We start from the raw sequence: 16395 nt of genomic DNA, 5'->3' as shown, positions 1-16395 counted from the left end.
CAATTGCGCATACACAATCCAATCCGGCCAATTTTATGTGTATCACAGTGGGAAATTCTTTACTCTGAACTGTCATTGTCTCGCCTTACAATTTTTTTTTTTTGTTATTCCTATTTTAGTTAACATATGTTATTGTACGCCAGGTGTATTTATGTTACTTGTTCTATTAATTAGACAAGTTATTCATAAATATTGCTTGGTGCAGTGCTTAATAAGAGAGAACAATAGTTCTCTTTGTTAAACAATTAGTGTGCACAGACCTAATACTATCAACATTTTCATGTTTATCAGGCAAAGTGATTTTTATACTAGTAGCCTGGATTAGACTCCTATGCTTCTTCTCCACAGGGAGCCAATGGTCACCAACCGCCATGGGGGAGCATATCATTATCTCTCCTATCAGGATGTGGCCACCACCTCTGATCCACCCATCACTAGCTCCAACAGCGTGGGAATAATACATGCTGTATAATAAGTGTTTTTACCTGTATTAGTATGTTCACGGATTGATGACTAGGAACTGCACTTCCATTTCCTGTGTATGCTGTTCCTGTACAGAATCACATCTGACTAGGAGGGTCAGTGCCCTAGTGGGTATGCCGGCATCAGTATTTCGACTGCCAGCATCCCAAGCGCGGAGATTCTAACAGCATCCCTAATTAATGTATATGCTATATGTGTGTGTGAAAGATGTTACTTTCAATATACAGAAATAGACAGCCGTAATGCAAGTGTGACATACTCGTTCCTGCAGCCCATGAGAAATCTATGAGCCAGCAGCCCAGCACACCCCAGCCGCCTGAGTCACAGGTGCATTTAACCACACCAAACGGGAAATTATGGCTGCAATGTATTCACGATGAGCATGGCTACATCTGTATTTGGTGCCCCTCCTTTACACAGATGTTTCCATTTTTGTGTCTGCTATCTATATGTTAAAATTACATGTTGGGGGTATTCAATGCTGAGATTTCAGAGAGTCGGAAATATTGGCACACATCTACAGTATTCAATGCGGCGGTTTCCATTGAAGCCCGTGCAGAGTCGTCTTTTTTTCAAGTAAAATCTGCATTGCTGGATTGTCGAATCCACAGCTGTTTTTGACAAAATCCAAGTGGATTAGACGAACCACATGTATTCCAATTGTCAAATTGACGTCAGATTGGCTGATATTCTGACTGTCAAAATCAACACTGAATCCTAAACGTAAATATTTTAGTATACAATGGGAGAACGGAATGCCCGCCGGTACCCCGGCTGCCGGCAATTCATACTGCACCCGGGAGAACAGTGAGGTGTACAAATGGACCCATAGAACATTTATTATGACAAAGACATAAGTAACACACAAAAAATCAATACAAACATGTCACCAGTAGCAGGTACCTAAACCTCTATGGAAAGCATTTGAAATTGATGAACCCTTTAATCATTTTCTGTCCAGAGAGACCTATCTATTTTCAGATTTCCAGAAGGATTTTTCTTAAAACCATACGACAGCGTATCTGAAGTATACTCACTAAACCATGCTCATTGTCAAAACAGGCTTCCAGCAATGCACATCTGCTTCAACAATAATTCCAGTATAAAAATGCAAATATGTGGCAGTATAAATCACTATCAATCAGGAGGCCTATAATTAGACATTTGTAAATCTGTGCCCTTCCTTGGAGAAAAGAGCTGAGAAAAATATGCTTCAGTGCTCTGTTAACCCTTTTTATTGAGAGTTGCAAAGAGGTTTAACAGATACATGTATTATATACTACAGTCTTAGATACGGGATGCAGTTAAGATCCCGGCGGTCGGGATCCCGGCGTTCAGAATCCCGACGTCGGAATCCCGACCGCCGAAATGCCGACAATTTCTCCCTCCTGGGGTGTCCACGACACCCATGGAGGGAGAACAAAATAGCGTGCCGAGCGTAGCGAGGCACCGGGCCCGCTGCGTGGCGAGCGCAGCGAGCCCGCAAGGGGGGGCGATCCACGTCCCCCCCTTGTCGGCATTTCGGCTGTCGGGATTCCGGCGTCGGGATTCTGAACGCTGGGATCCCGACCGCCGGGATTCAATACTGAATCCTTAGATACAGTTGGTAAAAGCAAGGCGACACTTAGCACAAATCCAGTTTCTTCACAGTACAAGTCAACAATACATTTACGCATTCACTTTGCCTTTCCGCACCGGCTTTGTAACTGCATAATTGGGGTGATACCGGCCAATCCATTTTGCTGCGCGGTTGGTGTCATGCTGAGAATTCTTAGAGCCAAAGAATTATACTAAATTTTGCAGCCAAATCTAAAATGTTTTGAAGAACAATTTGAGAAATATCACTAATCTCAGATCATAAAGACAGTAAGACATTAACTAATTGCCTATATAATCCAAAACATAATAAATAATAATGGAATATATACTGACTTTGGACCGGATTACAGTTTTTTTTTTTACTTAGAATGTTTTTTTTTATTCGGGAAAGATACAAATTTTTTAAACTGTACATTTTCCCAATTAATGCGTATACCGGCTACATCCATATCTAGGAGGAGATTTATCAATGCATAGAGAGTAGAGTGATCAAGTACTTACTGTACCTATCAGTTTCTAACTGGCTGTTTTTGAAAAAAGTACAGCTAGAAGCTTATTGGTTGGCCCTTTATCTCTCTCCAAGATTTAATAAATCTCTCCTATAATGTTTTTGAAATCCCTCATTTGCATTATCTTGCCACTGGAAAAGCAGAATGAGGAAGAGAAGGCGCTGGCAAGTAAGGGCCAAGTACAGAAAAAGCATAAATGTAATTACGGGGTATATGTATGAAGCAGTGATAAGGGAGGAAAAGGGATAAAGTGCCTGGTACTTTATCAACGGCCAATCATCTCATGACTGTTAAGTTACAGGCTGGATTTAAAAAGGGACAGTTAGGAGCTGATTGGTGATAAAGAAGTATCAGGCACTTTATCACTTCTCCTTTATCACTGCTTCATACATCTACCCCTATGTAAGGTATGGAATGATGGCAGGAAATGTTTGGTAGTAAAGAGAGAAAAATGTGTGTGTGTGTGTGTGTGTGTGTGTGTGGTGGGGGGGGGGTGGTACAGGGAATAGAAGGGGCTGTTGTGTAGCAGGGAGGGGGCAGTGGGGCAGGTTTAGTAAGCCTGGTGAAGTGATAAAGTGGTCAGTTAAATGCATCAGCTAAACAGCCCCTAACTGTCATGCTAAAGGCTGGATTTGAGCGGGGGTAGAAGTGTTTTAGTTCATGGAGAAACTAACATGTTAATGTGATGACAGATGTGGGAAAGGTAAAGATGACGAGATGAAAAGATAAAGAACAGATTTAACTGGTTAAGGCAAGTACACACTATCCAATCAGCCGATGTGTACGCAGGAGCATTAGAGCGCTTGAAACCAATAAACGACTTTAAATGATCCTGAAATGGCAAGATTGGGAGGACAATATAGTAGGTGCTGCATAAATGATGGATAAATCACTGTGTTGTATATGTATAATGTATGAATCTGTTCCTGCACTACAAGGTGATTTGCCTTCTGTTTGTATGTACACACAAATTTGCTGCACTAGATTTCTTTATATCATTCCTGCTATTGTTTCCACACAGGTGTAGTGACCTACTAACCCCACCTACTTTGGGTTCCATCTACAGTTGGTTTGGTGCCACCCACTTAAGGTCACTTTTAGAAATTTTTCCATGGTAACTTTTTGCTCCCAATCTGCTCCTATCAGACAATAACTGCGAAAACTAATCCGGAGATACTGATCTGGAGATAGGACACAATGGGGGAAATTTACTTATACCCCATTCTCACTGCAGCCAAATTCCCGGGTCTAGCATGTAGACCCGGGAATTTTCCTTTTAACACAGGATTTTTGGCAGTGTGAACGGGTCGCATATCCGGATTTCATACACGGGTAAAACCCTTTTTTTTTTCTCGCGTCTGAGATCCGGATATGCAGACACAGGTTGACCCGCTCACACTGCCGAAAAACCTGTGTTGAAAGGCAAATTCCCAGGTAGAACTTCTTCACCCGGGAATTTGCTTTGCAGTGAGAACGGGGGTCCAGCGCGTCAGTCCCTGGCATTTTAATGCCGGGTAAAAGCCATATCTTTCTCACTCGCGGTGAGAACACGGCATAAGATGCGTATTCTACTTCACATGTGATGTTGCTATGGGCTACCAATCAGATCCTGTCTACTATCTTCTAGAGCTGGGGTAGCCAACCCTAGTCCTCGAGAGCTACCAACAGTGCATGTTTTGCAGGTCTCCTCACAGAATCACAAGTGAGCTAATTAGCTCCATCTGTGGATCTTTTAAAATGTGTCAGTGATTAATGAGTGCAGCTGTGCAGCAGCTAGGTTGTCTGGAAAATGTGAACTGTTGGTAGCTCTCGAGGGCTAGGGTTGGCTACCACTGTTCTAGAGGGTACTAAATAAATAAGATTCTGATTGGTTATAGCAACATCACATGTGAAGTAGAATACACATCTTAGCAAATTTCCCCCAATGCCTTTTCTCCAACTTAGAAAATGTCTTTTCACAAGTGATCATCAGACAATAACTGCTATGGGCAGGGCTGCCATCAGGGGGGGGGGGGGGGGGTCTAGGGGTACTTGAGTCCCGGGCCTGGACAGAAATGGAGCCCGAGTCCGACTGGCAGTGTTAAGGTTAGTCAGAGGTTGAAGTTCTCTGGAACTGGGCGTCGGTCCACCCACGAATCAGAATGCCCATGTCCCCTTATCTTAGAATCCTGTGGCTGCTCCCTGCACCACCCCAACAGATCTCCTCTGTACCATGCTCACTGCTTTACAGCTGACAGGTGAAGTCGCACGCCGGGGAACAGAGGGAGTCGCATGCGTTGGAGCTGGCAGGGGGAGCCGCACGCTGGAGAGTGGCAGGTGAAGCCACACACCGGAGAGCAGGGGGAGCCACACACGGGGGAGCTGGTGGGGGGAGCCGCAAGGGGTGAGCTGGCAGAGGAAGCCACATGTGGGAGAGCAGGCAGGGGAATCATATGTGTAACAGCACCCCTGTGATGGTGTGGTGTGATGCCGTACCTGGCTCTGACAACTGCGGCAGCTTCAGAACTCTTCACGGCCTCTTCCCTGGAAGAACCTGCGGCAGGGAATGGTATACCCCAGGGAGGACCCACAAAAGGCAGACTACCACAGTTAGCAACGACAAGGGTTTATTGAACAACACACTGATAATATAACGCTGTAATATTTCAATGGGTAGTTGCAAATGATATAAGAAATACTCAACAGAAGTATAGTTACCATAAAGCATTAAATAAAACAATTATTATTCCAGTACTCTAAGCCAGCATAGACTCTGGCGGTTTTAACTGTCATCCGCCAGGTGGCGCTAATTAACTTGTCTATATCTAGCTTCACTCTCTGGTCCTGCAGCCAATCTAAATGCTTCAACAAACTTAATGCAAATTAATGGCAACCAACGTACACAGTCCCAGATAACAGTCACTGGCTCAAAGAAACGGTCCCACGACGACAGGTCCTCAAACGTATTAAGTCCCTACAATAGTGTGCACACTGTTTGTGTGTAATCAGGCTGCCTGTAATTAGTCCCATTGCCTGGATCTGCAGTCTCCACTCATGGTGATAAATCTGTGCACTGGAATCCTTTCGCAGTTAGGCAATGGAGCTGGCTGTGGCCAGGGGTCTGAGTACACTGGGCCAATGGCGTTTGTGGGTGCAGGGGTGTTTCCCTTCCATGACCGGATGGGCCACAACACAGGGTCAAAGTTTGTACAGAATAAAGGCAGTTCCCCAGCTTTAGTAAGGAGGCCATCTGGCCCTTATAGTGCCGTGTTTCCTTACTGAAATTAATCACTAAGGCAGGGGTTCCCAATCTTTTTCGAATCACGGCACCCTAGAGTATCAGAATTTTTCCACGGCACCCGTAGGCCCAAAAAAAATATATATAAAATTAAGTAGATTGTGTTTATATGTGCTTATTTGGTTCAGTTATGTTTTAAATGGCAGAATTTGCTTCTGATTGTACATAGTTTATGATTGGCAGCCACCAGCACTGGTTTTGTCCATAAATAATTGATCATAAATTATTTGAATTGGTCCTGGACCACCAACCCGTGGCACCCCTGCAAGTGTCCCGGGGCACCCCAGGGAGCCACGGCACACAGTTTGGGAACCACTGCACTAAGGAGTGTCTTATGAGACAGAGGTCCTCTCTCAGCAGCGTCTCTAGGGCATTGGGTTGTAAACATGTGTTTTGAGATGCCCCTGCTGGGTAATACAAGGGTGCAGATGCTGTCACAGGGGGAATGAATCAGTACCTTGGGTGTTGTTGGCTTCTGCCACATGGATCACTGGCTACACTGCTGCCTGCTGTCTGGACCCTCTGCTGGGTGCTTCAGTGAGCTCCCTCTCTCTCTCTTGCTTCTCCTCACACATGGGACAGCAGCCTCCTTCAACTTTCTCTCACACATAACTCAGTGCTTCCTCCTCCTGAAGCACGGGTACCACACATGCAGGGGAGCTGGCGGGAAGAGCAACATATGGGGGAGCTGACAGGGGGGACCGCATGCAGGGGGGCTGGTAGGGGGAGCCAAACACGGAAGAGCTAACAGGGGGAGCTGCATGTAGGGGAGCTGGCAGGGGCCATTAAGACATCACTGGCACCATCTGAAATATGGCACTGGCCACTAGGTGCACCACTTCCCTTACCCGCAGTGACAGTGTCCAGTGCTCGGCAATCTCCCTGTCTGCCACCATTGCTCCCGGCCACAAGCATGGCAACTACAGTCTTTCCCGCCATAGTCTGACATGGGGGCTGCCATGTTTTCCCAGTCACTTGTTTCCCTTGTCCAATCCTGCTGGAGTGATCTGCCTGTCATACCTGCCTGGCCAATCCTGGCCAACCAGTGGGTGCTGGGAGCGCTCACTTCACATCTACAGTAACGTATTGCATTACCTGTCCAAGAGATATATTGTTCAGAGACTTTCACCTTGTAAACCTTACTGCCTGTTATAGTACAACCTTCCTGCATTAAAATAAAACCGGTTGTATTTTACCACTGACTCTTGTCTGCCTCTGGGTGCACTGTCGCACAACGTATATGCACAGGGGTCTTCTGCAGCCAGTATCGATCCAGGCCCCCACCAGAGGTCTTAGTCTCTGCGACTCAGACCCCTGGTGTGACACACTAATTTATTCTCCCTCTATGGGTGTCGTGGACACTCATAGAGGGAGAAAGTGCCAGGATTTTGTTGGTCGGGATTCTGTGGGGCATATGGTGCACATCAGAACGTGTTTACATTGGGCATCAGGGTGTCAGGCTACATCTCTGCATCCACTGGGTTGGGCCTGTTTTGTCGGTATTGCACATTGCAAATTCTGTCATCCTTTATCTCCTGTCTCTCAATATTCCTCCTCTCTCCTATCCCCCCCCCACACACACCCTCTTATTTTTCCTATCTTCCATCTCACCATATTCATCCTATCTCTAATTTTGAAGTATTTCACCTCTCGCTCCTCCTTTCTGTCTGCTGCCTATTTCTTCTGTTTCTCTCTAACATTGTTGTCCATTCTTTCTCTTTCTTCTCTCACCTCCTTTTATGGGAAACACAATAGTGGGGCCCTACCTGTTGTGTCAGTCCCGGGTCCCACTATTTCTGGGTCCAAATAATTTGAAAGAGGGGGCTATAATCTTTCTTAAATGGGTTATCCCATATTTACTGATCTAATTCTGGGTATGATAGGGCACATAGCCACAGAACCTCCAACTAAAATACTTTTTGTAGCAACCAGTAGCATTGTCTGGTGATTACCAATAGCTACTAGCAAGCGCCGACTCCCCTCGTTCAAATATGGGTTCCCACAAAGGCCAGTATTCAATGCTCCCGATTCACCGTTTTGTTTTTTTCGGCGAATCGGGCTGTTTTCACTCCTTGCAGTGAATCTTTTTCACTGAAAATCTGATTCACCCTATTCAATGTTCACTGTTTGCCGAAAGCGAACAGTGAACGCCGGCCAGTTCTCTGTTTCATTCTCGCTGCAATTCGCTGGTGTATTTCAATGGGGTTTTCACTGGGATTAGCCGAGAGTATACAGGATCCTAAACAGGATTCGCTGCACATGGAGAATAAAAACATTGAATTCTCCCCAAAGTTGTTGACAATGGGGATGAGAGGGCTGCGGCCACACACACCAATAAATGTTCACCAATTCTAGTGTCTTCTGTGATAAGTATGCAATCCCATTGCAGGATACGAGCCTTTACTTTGTATTGGGACTGGTTCTGATTCATAAGTAAAGCAAATAATGGCCTCCATACATCTAAGAGGTGATTCCCAATCCCTGAGGGAAATACTGATTTGCAGACTGGATTCGCAGATTCAGGGCCATTGATGATTTTTGATCTATCAGAGAATCGGGGATATTAAATATGGTAGAAATGACCAGTACCCCAAACCGGACTGAAAATGGTCAGAATCAGGATTCCTAAACAAGTTTAATATTGTGGATTCCCAACTTGGCCATCCAGGGATCAGGGCATTGCCCAAATACGTTACAGATATATGAGGACCATAACATTATATCTGCAACAAACCATGTTGCAAAGCAAGGGGCGCAAATACATTTAGTGTTTTTCTCTGCAGAGTACTGTAAATAATGTCTGTTTTTGCATTTAGCCCCAAAATATTAGACAGCTTTATTTTGAAACTGCAATATAGATTTAAATTTGGACATACTGGGGGAAATTTACCAATATGAAAAACCTAGTTTTTCGTATTGGTATTTTCCCTACGACTGCATACGACTGTTTAAGTCGTATGCAAAGTCGTGTTCCGGAGGATCAGTTACAAAGCAGTCATATACGACTGCTTTGTAACCCTCCGATGGTGTAATGATTCGTATTAGCGGCCGTATATACGGCTGCTAATACGAATTATTTCTAGCAGTCTGCACGGATCAGTCAGATCCGTGCAGGCTGCATGGTGTAAAAAAAATAGAAAAAAAAAAAAATTAAAAAAAAAAAATTAAAAAAAAAAACGGCGTGGGGTCCCCCCCACAGGCGAAACCAGCACCAGGCTGACAGAGCCTGGAGCCGGTAATTAAAAATCAGGGAACCCGACAAATAGGGGTTCCCCGATTTTTAACAACCAGCCCCAGGCTCCTGCTCTGGGGCTGGTTCCCAAAATACGGGGGACAAAATGACTAGGGGTCCCCCGTATTTCAAGAACCAGCCCCAGGCAAAACCAGCCAGCGGGTAATGCCACAGCCGGGGGGAGACTTTTTATGCAAGTCCCCCCGGCCAAAGCATTAACCCTACCGACCAGTCAGCCTGGCCAGGGGCCCTGGGGGAGTGGGGACCCCCCCAATAAAGGGGTCCCCCCCCTCCAGGACTTACCTGACCAGGCTGAAGCCTGGTGCTGTCCTCGATGCCCCTGGGCGGTGGGCATCGAGCTGATGGTTTTGTGTAAAAAATAGAATAAAAACCATTGTTTTTTACTGTGGCACTACAAGTGCCAGCAAGCCTCCCCAGCAAGCTGGGACTTGGATAACCACAAGTCCCAGCCTGCTGGGCATTAAAGGGCCCGCTGGGTCTTGTAGTGCCACCGTAAAAAAAATAGTTAAATAAAACACACTGACACCCGTTTTAAATAAAAGTTTAATACACACATTACATACATACTGATACTTACCTTTCTTGATCCCGTAGGTAGCCCTGGTCCTGATGTCCTGTGTCGTCCTCCAGGTCCATGTCGGCTGTCTGCGTCGTCCTCCAGGTCCATGTCGACGGTCCGTGTCGTCCTCCAGGTCCATGGCGGTGTCCGGGTCCGAAGAAATCCATGTTGGAGCTGTGGAAGGAAATCCTACTCACCTGTTCCTGCGCTGAAGAAGTCTTGTCTTGATCCGACGTAGTCCAGGTAATCTTCCTGCTGTCGCCGGTCCCCGCTGTCTGCGCTGTCCGTGCATCGCGCTGAGGAGAGATGCTGAAGTTTCATATTCGGCGCCTCTCCTCAGACTGAATTCTATTGGCCGCCTAGCAGGCCAATCAGGAGCCGACTTTCTCGGCTCCTGATTGGCCTGCTAGGCGGCCAATAGAATTCAGTCTGAGGAGAGGCGCCGAATATGAAACTTCAGCATCTCTCCTCAGCGCGATGCACGGACAGCGGAGACAGCGGGGACCGGCGACAGCAGGAAGATTACCTGGACTACGTCGGATCAAGAGAAGACTTCTTCAGCGCAGGAACAGGTGAGTAGGATTTCCTTCCACAGCTCCAACATGGATTTCTTCGGACCCGGACACCGCCATGGACCTGGAGGACGACACGGACCGTCGACATGGACCTGGAGGACGACGCAGACAGCCGACATGGACCTGGAGGACGACACAGGACATCAGGACCAGGGCTACCTACGGGATCAAGAAAGGTAAGTATCAGTATGTATGTAATGTGTGTATTAAACTTTTATTTAAAACGGGTGTCAGTGTGTTTTATTTAACTATTTTTTTACGGTGGCACTACAAGACCCAGCGGGCCCTTTAATGCCCAGCAGGCTGGGACTTGTGGTTATCCAAGTCCCAGCTTGCTGGGGAGGCTTGCTGGCACTTGTAGTGCCACAGTAAAAAACAATGGTTTTTATTCTATTTTTTACACAAAACCATCAGCTCGATGCCCACCGCCCAGGGGCATCGAGGACAGCACCAGGCTTCAGCCTGGTCAGGTAAGTCCGGGAGGGGGGGGACCCCTTTATTGGGGGGGTCCCCACTCCCCCAGGGCCCCTGGCCAGGCTGACTGGTCGGTAGGGTTAATGCTTTGGCCGGGGGGACTTGCATAAAAAGTCTCCCCCCGGCTGTGGCATTACCCGCTGGCTGGTTTTGCCTGGGGCTGGTTCTTGAAATACGGGGGACCCCTAGTCATTTTGTCCCCCGTATTTTGGGAACCAGCCCCAGAGCAGGAGCCTGGGGCTGGTTGTTAAAAATCGGGGAACCCCTATTTGTCGGGTTCCCTGATTTTTAATTACCGGCTCCAGGCTCTGTCAGCCTGGTGCTGGTTTCGGCTGTGGGGGGGACCCCACGCCGTTTTTTTTTTTCATTTATTTTTTTTTTCTATTTTTTTACACCGAAGCCTGCACGGATCTGACTGATCCGTGCAGGCAAAAACGCAAATACGACATGAAAATGGTGTTCTATTTTCCTGTCGTATTTGCGTGGGTGTTTTACACCACTAAGCAGCCGTATTATCCATACGGCTGCTTAGTAAATCAGAAACCACCATTCTTTTGAATGGTGATTTCTGTCGTATTCTATCGATGGTGTAGACATTCGTATTTGTAACTACAAATACGAATGTTCCATCTTTAGGACTACGAATTGTTGTATTTTTGGGATTGTAAATCCCGAAAATACAAATTCGTAAAAAAAAGGTGTATTTCTCCCTACGAATACACCTTTTTTCTACGAATCCATTTTGGTAAATGTCCCCCACTACATCCAATTCTAACTCGCTCTGCACATTTACATGAGTCCTTGTAGCCAGGTGTTGAGTTAAGTTTTTAAATTCCAAATCAGTACGTGCACCAAATTCATCGTAGGAACGATTTAAAATCGGTTGCAGTGTTGTTGCAAGCAATATGTAACGACCCATCACACCTCATACAGTGGATCATTTAGTGTGTACAGCCAAAAGGGCACCTCTCCTCCCCTGACAGTTTGAATCAGTTAATTGAAAGACATCGTTATCTCTTCTGTAGCTGACTCCCCCTCCTAAAATCATTAGTGCAAGTTTCACACCCTGTATTAGAACCCACGATCTGTCTAACTGGAGACAGACACCTTAATAATTGAGCTATTTGGAGTGCACCAATATTTATCTTGCCTCCGGACAACGTGGACGCCACTGTGTACAGCAGATACATTGTATAATTACATCACATTGCCACGTCACTGGAGTGTACCATCGTACCAAGCTTAAGAGTCACTTTGGGGTAAATTTACTAAGATGGAAGTACTATTGAAAACAGTAGGATGTTGTTATGGGCAACCAGATTCTATCTATTATCTTCTAGAAGGTGCTAAATAAAAAAGAAGTAAAATCTTATTGGTTGCTACAGTATGTGCACCACCCCCTATTTAATAGAACTCCTATCTTCATTTATTTACCCCATTGTGTGTTTCTGTACAATGCGTACATTGCAGCAAGGGCTCCTGGTTGCCGCATAACAGTCACACAATTATGCACTGCAGCAAAGACTTTTTCTTTTAATGAAAATGACTCGATACGCATTAACATTAAAACAAAATTACTAGGATTATCATTCTAATTTAATTGTATGTGTGATCCCTTAATGGAAGGTCGTTTTGATATTTTCTCCTGCTGGCAAATAACCACTGATAATGATAGGATTACAAAATAAATTGGAAACAAAAAAAAAATCAATTTTTATGATTAGAAGAAAATATTATGTGACTTCTGTGGTGCCCGACTGTATTAGACATTGCACAAAAGCACACAAACCATAAAGGATTGATTAGGAGAGTTGCTTCTCCAAATAATCTATCATTCTCTTTTTGTATTTTCACTGCATCCATAAATTCCTGAAGATGTATGACACTTTCTGTACTATCTATAGTCTTCCAATGCCAAATATGGATTGTTTTTAGAGCAAGTACTTTACAGGAAAACATATTAATCATTTCTTCAGTGCTCTGAACTCCAGAATGTATTGTGTGTTCCAGTTGATGAGGTTGGTAAATGATTCACAAGACAAGTACCTTCTTTTTACCAGGAATATAAAAAAAAAAAAACATAGTTGGCAGATAATGTACCCAAAATACTCAGGTCAACATATTTTAGGATGAAGTTTGTATATAGAGAATTGATTTTAGAAAATCCATTTAAGGCTGGCATTTTAATATGTTTGTGCTTCTGTGTACCAATAAAGCAAACCACAAATATCTCACAGCTCTGGTTCCTCTCCCTGAAGAGATATTTGCAGAAACTCGCTGCTGTGACCAGATCAGCTCATTTTATGCTCCTAGAGCTAACAAAAAGATCACAAATACATACATCATTAATGCAAGTTCATGTGTGCAAATACTCAAGAAATCTCTGTTTATAAACACGACGGCATATATCATCTTATATATTTATAGTTAAAGCAAAGCAGATAAGTTTGGAATTATTTTTGGATGTTTCTGTGTTATAGTTTGACAGGTGAAACTTGCCACCCACCACTTTGTCCAGATTGGTGGTTGAATTCCACCCCCCCCCCCCCCCTTCCAAAAAAAAACATAATTAGTTACTAGATCTACATGAAAGAAATTCAATTAATTAATGCTGCTGGCAGGAAAAAAAATTTGATCGCAACCCTTTCACCCGAGGTTATAAGGGACCAATTGAAACTCCCCCCATGTTTGTTTCTTGTTTTGTTTTTCTGATTTTCGAGGCTTGTCCAGTAAGTGCTTTTCCATGCCATATTTTACCACTGATCTTTATTTGAAGTTGATACTGCCCTAGGCTTCTTGACTTAATCCACCCTAAGTAATAGTATACCCCATCTTCTCATGTCCCTCTGTCAAAGTCAGCTTTAGACCATACTCTCCCGCAATATCCAGAACAATTGTTGGGGTTCACTCGTACAGTAAACCAGCTGCCTGGGTCAATGCTTATTCCCCAGTGATGTGGTGGATCCATGGCTTGAAGGAGTGATTTTTTGTGAATTGTTTCATCATCATTCTGTACCCCACACTGATCGTGGCATTGAGAGAGGGTAGGGCCACAGAAATGCAGATGGCTGCACCTCCCACATGGACAGTCTCTTCAGGAAGAGAGGAGAATGATATTGACGTGAAGGTTTCATACAAAACAGGCAAATTTACCTTCTTAGTGCCTGATAAGACTGTCCCTGCACTCCAGATCATGATTCTATTAGCGTTGTGTGTGCTCACGGATCCAGCAGTCTCTCGGCGTGGCTTTCCCCTCGACTGTACACCATTCCCTGCCTGTCATGTCTGATGATCAGCTCCTGTCTCCTGCGGCTTCCATGCCGCCACCATTGCCATAGGCCTCGGACCATCTGCTGTACAAACCACCCTTTCCGCCTTTCCCACACATGGGAGCAGCCATGTCTTTCTCAGTCACCTGTCCATTTCCAGCCAATCCGGTGTGCTTCCCAGTCTGGCTAATTACACCACCAATCATCTACCACTGGCTGCTATAAGGATGCTGGTTAAGTGAGGCCAGTTGCCAGTGCTACTGATCTGATCTGATTGTGTTAACTGAATGGTGCTCTCTCTGTCTCTAAACTCCACTCCTTCCAGGACCTGTGACATCTCCAGCGTGCAGCTTGCATGGCTCCATCAGTGTTCCGCTATCCCCGATCTTGGTAATCGGAATGAGCTCAAAACAAAAAGTGTTTTTTTTTGTTTTGTTTTTAATTAACCATAATTCAGTTTCTCCGTCAGCATTCTCTGGTTTACGTCATCCACATCTCAGTTTTTGCCTCAAAACATCCCGGTACTCCCTACGACCTTCCTACTCCTGTCCCGATCCCTAACCTGAGTTAGTTAGTTTTCGACTAAGTGCAGTCAATTATCTGTGAGGCTGTGAAGAATACTGTTACAGGTTGAGTATTCCTTATCCAAAATGCTCGGGACCAGAAGAATTTTGGATAACCGATTATTCCGTATTTCAGAATATTTTTATATTTCAATGATGTATCTTGAGGTATCTTGCATTTATGTTGTACAAACACATCAAACACATGAAATAAACACAGATATATTTTATTTGTGCATAAAAAAGGTTTCAAAACATGAAACAAAGTTTGTATGTTATCTCAGGCACTGAAATTAAATGCTGAACAATCATTTTCTTGCACATATTTAGTGCCAGAGACATATCATGTCCCCAGTAGTGCCAGTTACATATCATGTCCCCAGTAGTGCCAGTTACATATCATGTCCCCAGTAGTGCTGTTACAGATGTCCCCAGTAGTGGCAGTTACATATCATGTCCTCAGTAGTGCTGTTACAGATGTCCTAGTAGTGCCAGATACATATCATGTCCTCAGTAGTGCCAGAAACATATTATGATGTCCCCAGTAGTGCCAGTTACATATCATGTCCTCAGTAGTTCTGTTACAGATGTCCCCAGTAGTGGCAGTTACATATCATGTCCTCAGTAGTGCTTTTACAGATGTCCCCAGTAGTGGCAGTTACATATCATGTCCTCAGTAGTGCTGTTACAGATGTCCTAGTAGTGCCAGATACATATCATGTCCTCAGTAGTGCCAGATACATATCATGACCCCAGTAGTGCCAGTTACATATCATGTCCTCGGTAGTTCTGTTACAGATGTCCCCAGTAGTGCCAGTTACATATCATGTCCTCAGTAGTTCTGTTACAGATGTCCCCAGTAGTGCCAGTTACATATCATGTCCTCAGTAGTTCTGTTACAGCTGTCCCCAGTAGTGCCAGTTACATATCATGTCCTCAGTAGTCCTGTTACAGATGTCCCCAGTAGTGCCAGATACATATCATGTCCCCAGTAGCGCCAGTTACATATCATGTCCTCAGTAGTGCTGTTACAGATGTCCCCAGTAGTGCCAGTTACATATCATGTCCTCAGTAGTGCTGTTACAGATGTCACCAGTAGTGCTGTTACATATCATTTCCTCAGTAGTTCTGTTACAGATGTCCCCAGTAGTGCCAGTTACGTATCATGTCCTCAGTAGTCCTGTTACAGATGTCCCCAGTAGTGCCAGATACATATCATGTCCCCAGTAGTGCCAGTTACATATCATGTCCTCAGTAGTGCTGTTACAGATGTCCCCAGTAGTGCCAGTTACATATCATGTCCTCAGTAGTGCTGTTACAGATGTCCCCAGTAGTGCTGTTACATATCATGTCCTCAGTAGTTCTGTTACAGATGTCCCCAGTAGTGCCAGTTACATATCATGTCCTCAGTAGTTCTGTTACAGATGTCCCCAGTAGTGCCAGATACATATCATGTCCTCAGTAGTGCTGTTACAGATGTCCCCAGTAGTGCCAGATACATATCATGTCCTCAGTAGTGCTGTTACAGATGTCCCCAGTAGTGCCAGTTACATATCATGTCCCCAGTAGTGCTGTTACAGATGTCCCCAGTAGTGGCAGTTACATATCATGTCCTCAGTAGTGCTGTTACAGATGTCCCCAGTAGTGCCAGTTACATATCATGTCCTCAGTAGTGCTGTTACAGATGTCTCCAGTAGTGGCAGTTACATATCATGTCCTCAGTAGTGCTGTTACAGATGTCCCCAGTAGTGCCAGTTACATATCATGTCCTCAGTAGTGCTGTTACAGATGTCCCCAGTAGTGCTGTTACATATCATGTCCTCAGTAGTTCTGT

Source organism: Crinia signifera, chromosome 5 (assembly GCF_055691185.1).
Source record: "Crinia signifera chromosome 5, ASM5569118v1, whole genome shotgun sequence".
Taxonomy (NCBI): domain Eukaryota; kingdom Metazoa; phylum Chordata; class Amphibia; order Anura; family Myobatrachidae; genus Crinia; species Crinia signifera.
Note: the sequence above shows the minus strand (reverse complement) of the source record.